This window comes from Bos indicus, chromosome X (genome assembly GCF_029378745.1).
Source record: "Bos indicus isolate NIAB-ARS_2022 breed Sahiwal x Tharparkar chromosome X, NIAB-ARS_B.indTharparkar_mat_pri_1.0, whole genome shotgun sequence".
Taxonomy (NCBI): domain Eukaryota; kingdom Metazoa; phylum Chordata; class Mammalia; order Artiodactyla; family Bovidae; genus Bos; species Bos indicus.
In genome coordinates, this window is record NC_091789.1 from 12236367 (window position 1) to 12255538 (window position 19172).

Genomic DNA, 19172 nt, shown 5'->3' on the forward strand with positions numbered 1-19172 from the left:
GCACATGTCCACTGACAGATAATAAACTAAACATGATATACATACAATGGAATATTATTCAGTCTTAAAAGAAAGGGCTGAAGTTCTGATATAATGCTACAACATAGACAAACCTTAACCATGAAATAAGCCAAACCCAAGAGGCCAGGTATACAATTCTTCTTGTATAAGGTACCTTATGTAGTCAAATTCATAAAGACAGTTGGTATTTGTCAGCACCTGGGTGGAGGAATTTAAGAGGAGTCAATACTCTGTGTGGTAGTCCATGGGGTTGCAAAGAGTCAGACACAACTGAGTAACTGAACTAATATTTAATGGACATGGAGTTTCAGTGTGGAAAGGTGATAAAGTTTGAGAGTGATAATGAAATGAAAGCAGTTAATGCCACTGAATGATATAATTTAAATTGTTTAAATGGTGAATTATATTATATATATTTTACCAGAATAAAAAAATCTAGTAAAATAGGTTTGTCATTATTATATCAATATCAACAAAGCAATATGAAATCTATAATAAAAATGTTTTTAAAATTATACTTGTCATTACTGCTATTACCATTACTATCTTTCTGTACTATTAGAAAAATTTTTGCATACTTATTACTTAGCACATAATTCAACTTGTCTGGAATCTCTTCTATCATTCACAGAATTTGAGAGTCAGACTCCCTGTAACTGTGTGTCTCCCTAGGCCCTCAACCATGACTAGATGAACTGGGAGTAAACAGATGATCTAGTCTGAGCCAATTACATTCTCACTCCCAGGAACTAAGAAGAGACAGAGAGATACTCAGCCAGAGTTACCAGATGACCAGAATCAAAGTATGGGAACTATGAGACATATATATTTTCCCCTGCAGATGAACACAGAGAAGGCAATGGCACTCCAATCCAGTACTCTTGCCTGGAAAAATCCCATGGATGGAGGAGCCTGGTGAGCTACAGTCCATGAGGTCGCTGAGTCAGACACGACTGAGCGATTACACTTTCACTTTTCACTTTCAAGCATTGGAAAAGGAAATGGCAGCCCACTCCAGTGTTCTTGCCTGGAGAATCCCAGGGACAGGGGAGCCTGGTGGGCTGCCATCTATGGGGTTGCACAGAGTTGGACACAACTGAAGCGACTTAGCAGCAGCAGCAGCAGCAGCAGATGAACAAGCAAAGAAAACTAATCTACTAATCTTCTTTTTCTCAAAATATTATCATATCCCTAATCTTAGATGTATAAGACAACTTCATATTTATGTCTCTATAGATATATCTATATCTTTAGATTTAGAATTCTCCCCCAGTCTGGCACCTAAACACTAAATCTCCAAGTTAACATGAAAAAAGAAAACCATTTTGAATAATGGTGTGAGTGGAGGCAAATGCAATATCCTATGAGTATACCCCTGTTAATTCTATTTGGGTAATTCTTCACATAATTTATCACTACATTTGCCAGCACCAAACATGCAGTTCTTGTTTAGTCACTCGGTCATGTCTGACCATTTGTGGACTGCAGCAGGCCAGGCTTCCCTGCCCTCCACTATCTCCTAGAGTTTACTCAGATTCATGTTCGTTGAGTCAGTGATGCCATCCAACCATCTTATCCTCTATTGCCCCCTCTTCCACCTGCCCTCAATCTTTCCCAGCATCATTTTTTCCCCAACGAATTGGCCAAAGATTATTGGAGCTTAAGCTTGAGCATCTGTCCTTACAATGAATATTCAGGGTTAATTTCCTTTAGGATTGACTGGTTTGATCTTCTTGCTGTCCAAGGGACTCTCAAGAGTTTTCTCCATCACCACAGTTCAAAAGCATAAATTCTTTAGTGCTTAGCCTTCTTTATGGTCCAACTCTCACATCTGTACATGAGTACTGGAAAAACCATAGCTTTGACTATATGGACATTTGTCAGCAAAGTTATGTCTCTGTTTTTTAGTAGGCTGTCTAAGTTTGCTATAGCTTTTCTTCAAAGGAGCAAGCATCTTAATTTTGTGGCTGCAGTCACCACCCACAGTGTTTATGGACACTAAGAATATAAAATCTGTCACTGCTTCCATTTTTTCACCCTTCTGTTTGCCATGAAGTGATGGGACTGGATGCCATGATCTTAGTTTTTTGAATGTTGAGTTTTAAGTCAGCTTTTTCATGCTCCTCTTTCACCTTCTTTAAGAGGCTGTTTAGTTCCTCTTCACTGTCTGCCCTTAGAGTGATATCATCTGCATATCTGGGGTTGTTGATATTTCTCCTGGTAGTCTTGATTCCAGCTTGTGATTCATGCAACCTGGCATTTCACATGATGTCCTCTGCATAGAAGTTAAATAAGTAGTGTAACAATACACAGCCTTGATGTTCCTTTTCCAAATTTTGAACCAGTGTGTTTTTCCACATCCAGTTCTAACCATTGTTGATCCTAACGCTAGATCTTGCTAATTACCAGAGCAAGTAAAGTTTTGTTTCTTTAGAAAATGAGAGGGGAGAACAACTCCAAAAAACTTCAATGCGTATTTTTCTTTCAATTATATTTGGATGAGGCACTACTGAATATTTTACCAAAGTTCCAAGGCTTAGAATTAAACGAATGTGTATATCTCCATAAAGGAGCTTCTCAGGTGGCTCAGTGGTAAGGAATCTGACTGCCAATGTGGAAGACACAGGTTTAATCCCTGTGTTAGGAAGATACTCTGGAGAAGGAAATGGCAACCCACTCCAGTATTCTTGCCTGGCAAATCCCATGGACAGAGGAGCCTGGAGGGCTACAGTCCATGGGGTAGCAAAAAGTCAGACATGACTGAGTGACTGAACACACATACACACGCACATATATTTCCATGCTTATGGAGAACATAAGGTCTAATACAGCCACTGCAAACAACAATCAGTTTTGTAACACTACTAAAGCTGAAATATAAAGTTAGACTTTGAATTCTTATTTTTTACCCTTTAGCATGGGAAAGAGGTCTATTAATCTATGCAGAAGAGGTCATGGAACAAATATTTCAAAATAAATATATACACTAAAGGAAATGGCTCTGACTCTCTTCCTACTCTATTAGTTACTTGGATCTCTGAAATTCTACCACAGGGAAGGCCAAACTAAGCAAATATGAAGATAATAACATGATAAAAAAAAATGCTTTTTTCCCCATTAAGAGTTAAAGAGAAGTGCTCTCAATTTAATATCACTGATTCCATCCTTGCATATGCAAAGTGGAATATAAATGGGAATTTAAGCCACTATTTTATATAATTTTCTTAAAATGGAATTTTGTCATTTAAAGTGTGTAATTAACTATAATAAAAGAGAATTCACTCTAAAGGACACAATTGTTTTCTTCAAAGGTAACAACTGTTTTCTCCAAAGGTAAAGTGAAGAGACAAAATCACGTGACTCTTTCGAGGTTTGTTTTGTCTGATTTCTGCATATGAAAATTAATCATTCTATTCCACTCTTTATGGATGACCTAATTTTCATGCACTTTTAAAGATGAAATCACAAATACTTACTAATGAGTTAAACACTGGCAAGAAAAGCAGATTAAAACCACTAATTATCTACTTTTTCAGAGGATAGATGCATTAATTCTTTGGGAAGAAAGGTATTGTGTAAATAAAGATTCTATCCGAATCACATATATTAAAAACTCCAATATAAATATTTGACTCTTGACTACAATTTAATAAATATCATATAGCAAATTTGCCAAATGTGAAACCCACAACATCAGTGTCTGAGAGAGAAAATAACATTAACAGAAAGCATGAGTAATTAAAAAAAAACACACAGAAATCTATATTCTAATGTGTATAATAAAATATAATATGAATTTCCTACAATGGTTTTAGGGAAAAAGAGCTCATATTTTTCACACATCCTATTCAGTTTCATCTCCACATCTCTCACCATGTTATTTTCCTCCATGTGACCAGGCTTTCTACGCCTCAATCTGATGCAAATCATGTTTACCCTTCTTGAAGCAACTCATAGTCAATCTTGTTCTTTACTGTTTCCTTTTATTGTGCACTCATAGCACATGAAAGAATGAAAAGTCAATGAAATAGCTATTTTTGGATAGTAACTTTATAACAGTCCTTTAAATCATTTTAGCACATATTTTAAAGTTATTTTAAATGTTTGTTTTAAATGCTGGATTACCTTAATGAAGAAATAGGTGTTAAGAGAATGAGTTGTAGCCATTATACAAAATTTAAAGATATTATTTTTGTTTTCTGATGGAGCTTTCTAGCCTAAATGGGTTTGTCCATTAAAATTTACATAGTTTTTAAACAGAAGTGCCAAGTGGTGTTTAAAAATTATAAGTGAAGAAAGAGAAGGGAAACATTGGTAACTGATACCTTAGCATTCAGAGGAAGTTCAAGACCAGAATAATCCTCAGGACTTAGAAGAACTTGACTAACTTCTTTCTGCTAGCGCATGTTCCCCTGGAAGTAATTACACAGATTAGAAGGAAATTAAGTCAATATGCTAGGAAATTGTTCAATAAAATAAAATGAGCATGAATCAACACTGCTTAGAGCATAATACCTAAGGAATCATTTGTACCTATTAAGAAAATACATATATCAAAGACTTGAAATCTAAACTTTATTGATGTTCCAAGTCTGGTTCTGTCCATATGTACTAGGGGTTTTTCAACGTTGACTAATAAACTTGGAATGAACTAAGGTATAATAGGATGCATGAAATTAAATCTTAAATAAACCTAAATGGAAAGGTAGTCATTTATAATGAAAACAACTAAAAATAAATTTAGTTACTTTAAAATAAAATATATATACGTTCTCTAACAGAAGCAGAAGATATTAAGAAGAGGTGGCAAGAATACAGAGAAGAACTGTATAAAAAGATCTTCACAACAAAGATAATCATGATGGTGTCATCACTGACCTAGAGCCAGACATCCTGGAATGTGAAGTCAAGTGGGCCTTAGAAAGCATCACTACGAACAAAGCTAGTGGAGGTGATGGAATTGCAGTTGAGCTATTTCAAATCCTGAAAGATGATGCTGTGAAAGTGCTACACTCAATATGCCAGAAAATTTGGAAAATTCAGCAGTGGCCACAGGACTGGAAAAGGTCAGTTTTCATTTCAATCCCAAAGAAAGGCAGTGCCAAAGAATGCTCAAACTACCGCACAATCTCACATGCTAGTAAAGTAATGCTCAAAATTCTCCAAGCCAGGCTTCAGCAATATGTGAACCGTGAACTTCCTGATGTTCAAGCTGGTTTTACAAAAGGCAGAGGAACCAGAGATCAAATTGCCCACATCCGCTGGATCATGGAAAAAGCAAGACAGTTCCAGAAAAACATCTATTTCTGCTTTGTTGACTATGCCAAAGCCTTTGACTGTGTGGATCACAATAAACTGTGGAAAATTCTGAAAGAGATGGTAATTCCAGACCACCTGATCTGCCCCTTGAGAAATCTGTATGCAGGTCAGGAAGCAACAGTTAGAACTGGACATGGAACAACAGACTGTTTCCAAATAGGAAAAGGAGTACGTCAAGGCTGTATATTGTCACCTTGCTTATTTAACTTCTATGCAGAGTACATCATGAGAAACGCTGGACTGGAAGAAACACAAGCTGGAATCAAGATTGCCGGAAGAAATATCAATAACCTCAGATATGCAGATGACACCACCCTTATGGCAGAAAGTGAAGAGGAACTAAAAAGCCTCTTGATGAAAGTGAAAGTGGAGAGTGAAAAAGTTGGCTTAAAACTCAACATTCAGAAAACGAAGATCATGGCATCCGGTCCCATCACTTCATGGGAAATAGATGGGGAAACAGTGGAAACAGTGTCAGACTTTATTTTGGGCTGCAGATAGTGACTGCAGCCATGAAATTAAAAGACACTTACTCCTTGGAAGGAAAGTTATGACCAATCTAGATAGCATATTCAAAAGCAGACCTTTGCCAACAAAGGTCCGTCTAGTCAAGGCTATGGTTTTTCCAGTGGTCATGTATGGATGTGAGAGTTGGACTGTGAAGAAGTCTGAGTGCCAAAGAATTGATGCTTTTGAACTGTGGTGTTGGAGAAGACTCTTGAGAGTCCCTTGGATGCAAGGAGATCCAACCAGTCCATTCTGAAGGAGATCAGCCCTGGGTGTTCTTTGGAAGGAATGATGCTAAAGCTGAAACTCCAGTACTTTGGCCAAGTCATGCGAAGAGTTGACTCATTGGAAAAGACTCTGATGCTGGGAGGGATTGGGGGCAGAAGGAGAAGGGGATGACAGAGGATGAGATGGCTGGATGGCATCACTGACTCGATGGACATGAGTCTGAGTGAACTCTGGGAGTTGGTGATGGACAGGGAGGCCTGGCGTGCTGCGATTCATGGGGTTGCAAAGAGTTGGACACGACTGAGTGACTGAACTGAACTGAACCGTCTCTAATCAAGACTCCCCTGGCACAGTTTTAAAGAAATAAGATACATTTCAAACATCCAAATTATCAAATTATTATTACTATATTATAGCTATTTATATAATTATGTACTATTTTAAGAATAGGTAGTTTTAAAAAGTAATCTTATGTTCAATTTATTTCTGAGAACCAGAGGATACAAGTCCTTGATGGGAAAATCAATGTGAAATTATTTCCATAAAATGTTGAAAAATAATAAACAAGAAAAAAAATTTAAAAACAACTGTTGCTTCAAATTCACATACAACTGTCTTCAGAGCAGGGAAAAATTCTTTATGTAACCCAACAGCCAGGCTACTTCACATAAGTTATTTGAATTCTTTGAAATTACAAAAGAAAAATTTGCAAATAATTCTTGATTGAATATTGCAGGCAGTTGTTTTGATAATGTGCAATTCAATTATTTCTCCTCTGAATAGTTTGGAGTGGAATTCTTTAAAGAAGTAAGAAAAGTTATCCACTATTGCAGAGGATTATACCAAAGGTCTATCCATAATCATGTTTTTCGTGAGTGGTTTAAAATGGGTGAAACTGTTTTTATTACTTTATCAGTAGCTCACATATAATGTATAAACTTATGATTGGCATTTATTTCTCATTTAGCTTCCAAAAGCACTTTCCAATGATCACCTCCCTAATCCAACTGTGAGGTAAATAGATGGCAAATATGATTAACCTTATCCCTAGAGGGATATCAGCAGTGCAGAGGGGTAAATTACTTGCTTAAGGTCACCTAGGGGGTCAGCAACAGAGCCAAAAAAATTTTAAACTACTACTCTGAATCTGATAGTGACATGCAGATGTACTTTCATGAAACCAATTTGTTATAATTATTCTGGAAAATTAAAAATTATTTTGTTCCATAAGAAACAAATACAATAAATGAAATGTAACATAAGTATGATTTTTCCACTCATTTTGTTTTTAGCTAAACTGTTTCAAAGAATGTAAAATTACCCTGAAGTAGATATTACATTAAAAGATGTTTTCTCATATGCTCTTTGTCTCCTGAACTGTGTGATTAAGTGTAAAATTGCCAACTATATAATGCACACAAATACCAGACACAAAAGTATAAGTGACATTTAATAAAATATCCATGAATACAGACAAATAACAATTAGTGAAATTTTTGAATTACAAATTTCTATATAATTCATTTTATTTATTCTCAATATATAAGGTAAATCTATCTATTTTAATATTACAAACTCCAAGAGAGAATCTTAATTTCAACAAAATATAAGCAATTTTGGGCTTCCCTGGTGGTCCAATGGTTAAGAATCCACCTTACAATGAGGGGACACAAGTTCGATCCCTAGACTGGGAGGATCCCACATGCCATGGGGCAGCTAACCCCATGAGCCACAACTACTAAGCCCTCATACTGCAGCTACTGGAAGCCTGTGCACCCTACACCCTGTGCTTCACAAAAAGAGAAGCCACTGCAGTAAGAAGCCTGTGTGCCACAACCAGAGAGTAGCCCCCACTCGCCACAACTAGAGAAAGCCCACATGGAGCAACTAACACCTAGCACAGCCAAAAGTAAATAAATGAATGAAAATATAAGCAGTTTATCATAATTAGTTCAAATTTTGATGAACCTCTGTCCAAATTATATTAAATTATCAAGTATGAAATTTCCTACTAATGAGTGTTTGGTGTATTGAATGCCAAGAGAAAATGTTTCTCAAGGTTAAAAGAAGTCAAAATCTACAAACTTAATCACGTTGGGGTCTGTTTCTTATTTTTGATATTTAGTAGTTTTTACATACAGTTTTTGGAGAAGGAAATGGCAACCCACTCCAGTATTCTTGCCTAGAGAATCCCATGGACAGAGGAGCCTGGCAGGCTGCAGTCCATGGGGTCGCAAGAGTCAGACACGACTTAGCGACTAAACTACCACCAACACCACATACAGTTATTAAAACTGGACTAGAAAGGAATCTGTAGATATGTGATGTTATCTCTACTGTGTAAATATTCAGATTTTTCAAGTAGAAAAATGGCTTTCCCTCAGTATGCTCAATATTCAGGTATTTATTCAACCAGAAAATGTCTCAGATCAACGTAATAGATGATAGAATATTAGGGAATATGTAAACCTCTCTAATTATTAAGGCATTCTTCCATGCTTGTCACAGAAAATCAAAGCTTGGCAGAAACACATGCTCATCTCACATAAGAGGAATGGGGTTTAAAAAAGCAAATGTAAGTGGTGACCTTTACAAAGTACTAATTCAAGTTGCTCTATAAAGCATTTAAAAACATGAAAAATAGGCACTAGTTCAGGGACATAGATGTGACAGAAGCAAGGTTCCTTGGTTTAGCTTATATTACTAATACTCACAGAACTTTCCCATTGATGGGGTTAAAAGAATTGGTTCCCTACTTGCTGGTCAGAAAGTAAGGTGTGCTTTCTCATGGTATCCCATTAAAAATTTGTCCACATTCTCTACTGCTTTATCTTGTGGAATTATTGATGTTTTGATGACAGTATATGAAAAACCATGATTGCACAGAAAGACAGGAAAAAATACAATGTTGATTAATAGACAAACATTTTTGATTCAAAAAAATGAGGGCACATTCAGGGATCTGGAGTCAAAAAATGTTAGCATAGGGAAGGAGAGAAACTCATCAATGAATACGCAGTTCTTTAGAAGGAACACTAAAAAACTTTACAGAGCAGAATGAAAAAAGGCTTTAATAATTGAAGAAATATGCTATGGACAAATTTATCACTTAAAAGTTGCATATATATTTGCCCCCTAATTGTATATGCATTTCAAGAAAAATACTAAAGAATATTAAGACATAGTATGACTTCTATTTGAACATGAACATGGCAGTATACAATACAATTTTCTATTTCTCTCAGAAATCACTAGGAAACAGCAAAAAAAAAAGGAACAAGGAAACATATGGGAACACAAATGCACAAGGTCTAAAAATGCTGCTGAAAGCAGTGGAGTTCTAGCAGAGGTACAAGAGAAGGCAGGTTGAGAAACTGCTGATGGCTGTTGATGTAAGAAATAAATAATAATATATATTTGCCCAAAGTGGGGGTACATGTGGAATGTAGAATCAAAATATCTTTTTATAGAGCAATGGGAAAAGAACTTATCACTTGATGATGGAGTTTTCCAATGGCAAAGATTCTTTGCTTGACCAAACTCTGGTCAGACTCCTAAACCTTCTCCTAGGCCCATCTTTGCAATTCATTGTAAAATCTACTTTGAGGAAGAATCCTTCTAAGTCAGTTTTACCAGAACCTCCTAGCCTTGATATCTGATCATCCTTGATACCTGATCTGGATCCTAATTCTCTACCATACCTCAAGGGATTTCTGATCAACCTAGCCAATGCTTAGCAAGAAACCTATTGGGTTGGATTAGCCAGAACCCCCTTACTCTTGATGTTTCCTCTTAGTAATTTTCAAATAACTACCCTGCAGCCTGCTGCTCACCTGTAAATTCCCACTTACCCATGCCCATGTAATGGGATTTGAACCCAATTTTTCTCTATTGTAAAATCCCACTGCAGTGGTCTCTATTAATAGTCCTGAATAAAATCTGCCTTACTACCTTTAACGAGTGGCTTGAATATTATTTTTCTTCAACACCAACCACACACTTTGATTTCATGAAAAGAAAACAGGCTTGAACACACAAGAGTCAAATTTTCAAAAGCTGCCTATTCTTGTGAACCATCCTAGATATTGTGAACCATTCAAGATGCTTGCAGAGAACTAACATCTAAATTACTGCACACACACACACACAAACATGAGTCTAGATAACAAGAAAAAGTACTAAAAACCTGGAACACCATCCATTCTCTTTTACAAGGAAAACCTCTAGTCAACAGCTGACCCTGAAAAACTTCAATATATTCAAAATGGTAGTACAAGATAAACTTAAATATAAGAGAAAAGGATGAAATGAATGTATTTTTAAGCATAATTTATGAAAAAAAGTCTTGGACCTTCTAATGGAAAGTACAATAATGTCCCAGAAAAATATTTACACAGCATGTATAAATATAGATCTGTAGATCAATATGTATTTTTATCATGTATATACAAAATATTGTATTATATACAATATTTGTATTATTTACAAAATATAGAATTGAATTCATTATTCCATTTTTATACAATTTATGATATATTTATGACTACAATGCCTATGTTACATGTAAACTATATAATGCATTAAGTGGGTAGTATCCTATATATGCATAGTATTTTATAATCTCTATATTATGATATGCAAAATATTATCTATTTAATACTTTATATAGTTTATATGTAACATATACATTATAGTTCATATATATATAATAAATTATATACAAGTTAAATAATATATAGGATATATTATGTGTATATATTATATATGTATAGTACATTATAGTTTGTGTATATATTTTACATCAAATACATTATAAATAATATATATTCCTAAAAATACTGAACTTTAAGTAATAGGGAAAAATTCTTCATTCCATCAAACAAAGAAAAACCAAGCCTTATATAGTGATTAAAAAAAAAATCAGACCTGACCTCATAATTCTTCACATACTGGTCAATAACCAGGAGAAAGCACAGGCACACACATACTTAGAAAATCCTTAGGGAAATGTTTCACACATTTATGATATGTACTTACATAAACTTTCAAGTATAAAATCAAGATGGCAAAAAAGCATAAGGAATAGCAATCATGACTGAATCAAACTAGAAAACTAAACTTTGCAATAGGGTTAAAATTACAGGGCTGGAGAGAGGAAGGAAATGGTAGTGACTGCTAATGGATATGAGGTTCTTTTCCACTGTGACAGAAATGTTCTCAAAATGATTGTGGTGATGGTTGTATAATTCTGTGAATATACTAAACAACACTGAACACTTTAAAAGGATGAATTATATGGTACATGAATTATGTTTCACTAAAGCAGTATAAACTCATCCTATGTGTCACACAAATTCTGAGATGTAATATTTCAATTCACATTCAAAGCATTTTTTAGATGGGAAGATAATGTCATCAAGATGTCCAGCCGTTGCTCCCACCCCCACAGAGACATCAATATAACAATTATCCATGGGCAAAATTGTTGGGTTTGAGATTTTCTGGAAAAATCCAAATGAACTTTTGGCCAACCAAACTTCAGAGCACTTCAGAGTTCAGTTAAAAGGTCCTAGCACACTCAGTTCAGTTCAGTCGCTCAGTTGTGTCTGACACTTTGCGACCCCATGAACCACAGCACGCCAGGCCTCCCTGTCCATCACAACTCCCGGAGTCCACCCAAACTCATGTCCATTGAGTCGGTGACACCATCCAGCCGTCTCATCCTCTGTCGTCTCCTCCTCCTGCCCTCAATCGTTCCCAGCATCAGGGTCTTTTCAAATGAATCAGCTCTTCGCATCAGGTGGCCAAAGTATTGGAGTTTCAGCTTCAACATCAGTCCTTCTAGTGAACACCCAGGACTGATCTCCTTTAGGATGGACTGGTTGGATCTCCTTGCAGTCCAAGGGACTCTCAAGAGTCTTCTCCAACACCACAGTTCAAAAGCATCAATTTTTCTATGCTCAGCTCTCTTTATAGTTCAACTCTTATATCCATACATGACCACTGGAAAAACCATAACCTTGACTAGACAGACCTTTGTTGGAAAAGTAATATCTCTGTTTTTTAATATGCTGTCTAGGTTGGCCATAAATTTCCATCCAAGAAGTAAGCATCTTTTAATTTCATGGCTGCAGTCACCATTTCTGGTGGAGCACAAAACCTGGGATTAGTTGCATGGAAAGGGCAAGAAGATCAATTCCACTTCACCCCTGTCATTTTCCCTCCAAGCCAGCACAGTTCAGTACTAAAAGTAGAGTCCCCAATCTGCGACTTTGACCACAGGAGGAAGAAAGAGTGATGTGAGAATCTAGCTTTCCAATTCTTTGGGGGAACTTCCCAAAAGTTCCACTCCAATATCTCTACACCAAAAATGTTTAGAAAAACTGGCATAGATGGAGTATCTGATCGTCTGAAGGCAACTGAGCTCAAAGAAAAGGAGCAATGGCTTATACTGAATGACATGTAGATCTTGACAACTTCCCAGCATATCCCTACAGATGGCACTCCATGCATTCCCATCGCCAGTGACTTGTGCACCACTGCACCTGGTAGTCCCCATACCCTGCAAACAACATATATCTCTGCAGCCAGTTCTACTAGACAGGATGAGGTGAACAACAGTCCAACTGCCTCTTGAGGAGAGATAGGAAAAAATAGTTTGCACTCATCGTTTTGGCGTCTCGGTACACTGTGTGTGCTAAGTCGCTTCAATTGTGCCTGACTCTTTGCGAATCTATGGATTGTAGCCTGCCAGGCTTCTCTGTCCATGGGATTCTCCAGGCAAGAATATTGGAGTGGGTTGCCATTTCCTTCTTCAGGGGATCTTCCCAACTCAGCGACTGGACCCGCATCTCTTATGTCTCCTGCACTGGCAGGTGGGTTCTTTACCATAACACCACCCACACTACCCTAGGGGAAAAAGACATGGCTTTCAGCACATGGTATGACACTGTGGGGTCGGGAGAAGGTGTGCAATCCTAAGACATTTCCTTCATGAGTGAGGGAGATGAGTGGTGCTGTACCCAATACTTTGACATATCAGGCCAAGGAGTAGGAAAAGGAGTGGATGACTCTTGGCACCCAGCTGGGTCTTTGGGATTAAGAGAGGAAACACAGAATTCTACAATTTCCCCTCATCCCAGAAAGAATTGAGAGAAAAGAAGGCACATCTATTAAAAACATGGGTTGTTCAGTCACTCAGTCATGTCCAACTCTTTGCAACCCCGTGGACTGCAGCACGCCAGGCTTCCCTGTCCTCCACAGTCTCCCAGAGTTTACTAAAACTCATGTCCATTGAATTGATGATGCCATCCAACTGTCTTATCCTCTTTCATCCCCTTCTCCTCCCGTCTTCAATCTTTTCCAGCATCAGGGTCTTTTCCAATAAGTTGGCTCTTTGCATCAGGTGACAACGTATTTGACCTTCAGCTTCAGCATTAGTCCTTCCAATGAATATTCAGGGTTAATTTCCTTTAGCATTGACTGCTTTGATCCCCTTGCAGTCCAAGGGACTCTCAAGAGTCTTCCGCAACACCATAGTTCAAAAGCATCAATTCTTTGGTGCTCAGCATTCTTCATGGTCCAACTCTTACATCCATACATGACTACTGGAAAAATCATAACTTTGACTATATAGACCAAAATCTCTAGTCTACCTGTTTGGTATTTTTTAAAACCATCTTTTCATTCATCTGTTAGCCATTGTATGTCTTCATGGGAAAAATGTCTACTCAGGTCTTCTGCCCATTTTTTGACTGAGTTGTTTGTTTCTTGATATTGAGTTGGATGAGCTGTTTATATGTGTGTGTGTGTGTGTGTGTTAGTTGCTCAGTCATATTTTGACTCTTTATGACCTCATGGACAGTAGCCTACCCGGTGCCTCTGTCCATGGAATTCTCCAGGCAAGAATACTGGAGTGAGTTGCCATTTCATTCTCCACAGGATCTTCCTGACTCAAGGACTGAACCCAGGTCTTTTGCACTGAAGGCAGATTCTTTACCATCTGAGCCACCAAGAAAGCCCTCCGTTTATATATTTTGGATATTAATTCCTTGTCACTCATACCACTTGCTAATATTTTCTCCCATTTCATAGGTTGTCTTTTTATGTTATTTTACTTTTTGCTAATTATTACAGAAATGCAAATCATGACAACAGTAAGATATCACCTCACACCTATCAGAATGGCTATCATCAAAAAATCAACTAATAACAAATGTTTCTAGCATATGGAGAAAGGGAACACCTCTACACTCTTGGTGGGAATGTAAATTGGTGCAAAAACTATGGAAAATAGCATAGTGGTTCCTAAAAAAAACTAAAAATAATGCTCTCATTTGTTCTAGCAATTCCACTCCTGAGTACATATACAGAAAAAATGAAAACACTAATTTGAAAAGATAAATGCACCCTAATATTCAAAGCAGCACCATTTTCAATAGCAAAGATATATAAGCAACCTAAGTGTCCATCAACACATGATTGGCTTAAGAGAATGTGGTGTTATATATCTACACACAAATGTGGTATATATATATATATAATAGAATATTACTCAGTCATAAAATAATGCAGATATATTAGTATCTGGAGAGTATTATGCTTAGTGACATGTCACACAGAGAAGGACAAATAATGTATGATATAACTTATATGTGGAATCTATACAATAATACAAATGAATGTATATAACAAAACAGAAACAGACTCACAGATATAAAAAAAAAAAACAACTAGTGGTTATCAGTGGGGAGAGGGAAGAGGGGAGGGTAACATTAGGCGTATGGTACTAAGAAATAAAAACTGCTGCTTCTAAGTCACTTCTGCTGCTAAGTCACTTCAGTCATGTCTGACTCTGTGCGACCCCAGGGACGGCAGCCCACCAGGCTCCCCTGTCCCTGGGATTCTCCAGGCAAGAACACTGTATACAAAAGAGATAACCAAAAAGATATACTCTATAGCACAAGGAATTATACTCAATATTTTGCAGTAGCCTATAAGAGAAAACAATCTCAAAAACTGTATACACACTTATGTATAACTGAATCATTTTGCTGATATTTATAAATATCAATTAGGTCAAGTTGACTGATAATGTTCACTAGACCTTCTATATATCCTTCCTGGTTTTCTGTTTCCTTGTTTTATATAATATGTATGGTATAGCATTTAATTGTTAATTGAAAATTTTGAAATTATCTATCTCTCCTTAAAATCCTACAAAGTTGCTCTTAATGATTCCTGAAGCATTACAAATTGGGTCAAATACATTTAGAATTCTTATGTCTTTTGATGTATTCCTCATTTTATTATTACATAATGGCCCTCTTTATCCCTTGAAATTTTCCTTAAGTGCACTTAGTATGATATTAGTATAGCTACTCTAGCTTTATTTTAATTATTTGTTTTGAATGTTATATTTCCATCATTTTACATTTTTTGTCTTACCTATATTTATTTTTATTACAGAAACAACTTTAAGCAAACAGTGATATATGTAAACCCTTTTATTTATCAGAAATGGGGAGAGAACACTGGAATTTCACCAAATTCTTGTTGCAGAAGTCAAAAAAATTGTAACAACTGTTGTGCAAGAAATTACCAATGAAGCACACTTCAGTATATGCTATTGATTTTTAATTCACTCACTTAAAATGTAATAGCTTTTAATTGTTTTTAGAATATTCCTAGATAAGTGAAACCATTGCTAGAGTCACTTTTAGAATATTTGTATCACCAAAAAGAAAATCCTCATTTGCTTTAATTATCACCTCACTATTCCTCCATTTCTCCAAGCCCTTAGGAACTAATCTATTTTCAGTCTTTATAGATTTGCCTCTTCTGGACATTTCATAGAAATGAAATCATATAATATGTGGTCTTTTGTGATTGGCTTCTTTTACTTAGAACATTGCTGTCAAGGTTCATTCATATTGTAGCCTGTATCAGTACTTATTCATTTTTATGACATTTTACATTTTATTTTGTTGTTATATACCTAACATGAAATTTACCATTTTATCCATTTTAAATGTATACTTTGGTGACCTTAAGCACATCCATAATGCTGTGTAAACATAGCTGACATACATTTCCAGGATTTTTCATTATTCCAAATTTACAAACTTATATCACATAAACAATAATGCCCCATTCCCGAGCCCCAAGATCCTGGTAAACTCTATTCTACTTTTTGTGCGTATGAATTTGCCCAATCCAGGTCCTCATATAAGTGGATCATACAATATTTTCCATTAAATGTTTCATACTATAACATTTTCATTCCTATATGAATTTTACTATATATATTTTAGTTATATTCTTAGTATATTGTTTTAGGACTTAGCATATGCACCTAAACAGGATCAAGTTCAGATTTATATGACTTACTTCCAATGAGATAGAGAATCATTGCACCTATGTTGCTTTACTCTATTAGCACCTTTTTGTTCTATTATTTGGTACATAGCCCATCTATACATATTACAAAATAAACAATACATTATTATAATTACTAATATATATGTCTCTCAAGGAGCTGCAAATTGTCACAATCTGAATGTATATTACAATAAATAAATATGACAAATATCTTCCAAGAGTATAACTACAAATATACATGACAACATATATGCAAGTTTAATATGTGTATATTTATATGTATCATTATCACATATGATTCACCCCAAGTATGCAAGATGATTTAACACTTGAGAATCTGTCAGAGTAATTCAATTCACCTTATTAACAGAACATAGTAGAAAAGTGATAGGATAAATTTTAAAAATCTGCATTTGAAAAAAATCACAACCCATTAACTATAAATAAAAGACAAAACAAACATGAAAATGAGTATACTACCCAAAGCAATTTATAGATTCAACGCAATCCCTATCAAGCTACCAACAGTATTCTTCACAGAGCTAGAACAAATAATTTCACAATTTGTATGGAAATACAAAAAACCTCAAATAGCCAAAGCAATCTTGAGAAAGAAGAATGGAACTGGAGGAATCAACCTACCTGACTTCAGGCTCTACTACAAAGCCACAGTTATCAAGACAGTATGGTACTGGCACAAAGACAGAAATATTGATCAATGGAATAAAATAGAAAGCCCAGAGATAAATCCACGCACATATGGACACCTTATCTTTGACAAAGGAGGCAAGAATATACAATGGATTAAAGACAATCTCTTTAACAAGTGGTGCTGGGAAATCTGGTCAACCACTTGTAAAAGAATGAAACTAGACCACTTTCTAACACCATACACAAAAATAAACTCAAAATGGATTAAAGATCTAAACGTAAGACCAGAAACTATAAAACTCCTAGAGGAGAACATAGGCAAAACACTCTCTGACATACATCACAGCAGGATCCTCTATGACCCACCTCCCAGAATATTGGAAATAAAAGCAAAAATAAACAAATGGGACCTAATTAACCTTAAAAGCTTCTACACATCAAAGGAAACTATTAGCAAGGTGAAAAGACAGCCTTCAGAATGGGAGAAAATAATAGCAAATGAAGCAACCGACAAACAACTAATCTCAAAAATATACAAGCAACTCCTACAGCTCAACTCCAGAAAAATAAACGACCCAATCAAAAAATGGGCCAAAGAACTAAATAGACATTTCTCCAAAGAAGACATACAGATGGCTAACAAACACATGAAAAGATGCTCAACATCACTCATTATCAGAGAAATGCAAATCAAAACCACTATGAGGTACCATTTCACACCAGTCAGAATGGCTGCGATCCAAAAGTCTACAAATAATAAATGCTGGAGAGGGTGTGGAGAAAAGGGAACACTCTTACACTGTTGGTGGGAATGCAAACTAGTACAGCCACTATGGAGAACAGTGTGGAGATTCCTTAAAAAACTGGAAATAGAACTGCCTTATGATCCAGCAATCCCACCTCTGGGCATACACACTGAGGAAACCAGAAGGGAAAGAGACACGTGTACCCCAATGTTCATCGCAGCACTGTTTATAATAGCCAGGACATGGAAGCAACCTAGATGTCCATCAGCAGATGAATGGATAAGAAAGCAGTGGTACATATACACAATGGAGTATTACTCAGCCATTAAAAAGAATACATTTGAATCAGTTCTAACGAGGTGGATGAAACTGGAGCCTATTATACAGAGTGAAGTAACCCAGAAGGAAAAACATAAATACAGTATACTAACGCATATATATGGAATTTAGAAAGATGGTAACAATAACCCTGTATATGAGACAGCAAAAGAGACACTGATGTATAGAACAGTCTTATGGACTCTGTGGGAGAGGGAGAGGGTGGGAAGATTTGGGAGAATGGCAATGAAACATGTAAAATATCATGTAGGAAATGAGTTGCCAGTCCAGGTTAGATGCACGATGCTGGATGCTTGGGGCTGGTGCACTGGGACGGCCCAGAGGGATGGTATGGGGAGGGAGGAGGGAGGAGGGTTCGGGATGGGGAACACATGTATACCTGTGGCGGATTCATTTTGATATTTGGCAAAACTAATACAATTATGTAAAGTTTAAAAATAAAATAAAATTAGAAAAAAAACAGAAACAAACAAACAAACAAACAAATCTTAGCAAGCAAGAAATAGAATGGAACTTCCTTAATCTGATGAAGTATCTTTATAAAAATCTACCATGTTCATCATACTTAACATGATATAATGAAAACTTTTCCCCGATATAGAAAACAGAACAAGCACATGCATGTGCTATCATATCTTCTACTCTACATTTTACTGGCTGTTTCATTCCCTTGCAATAAGGCAATGTAAACAGTAAAAGGCACGTGGATTAGAGAGAAGGAAAGAAAACACTCAGAATTTCAGAAAAAATGACTGTACATAATATTCAAAATTAATCTATGGCGATTTAGCAAGGATATTCAATATAAGGTCAACATACAAAATTTTATACATAGCACAGACTACTTTGTATAAAATAAACAAACTGGAAGGATATATTATACTGTACAGGAAATATAGCCAATATTTTATAATACTTAAAAAGGAGCATAATATATAAAAATATTTAATAGGTTTTAAACCTGAAACTAATATAATATTG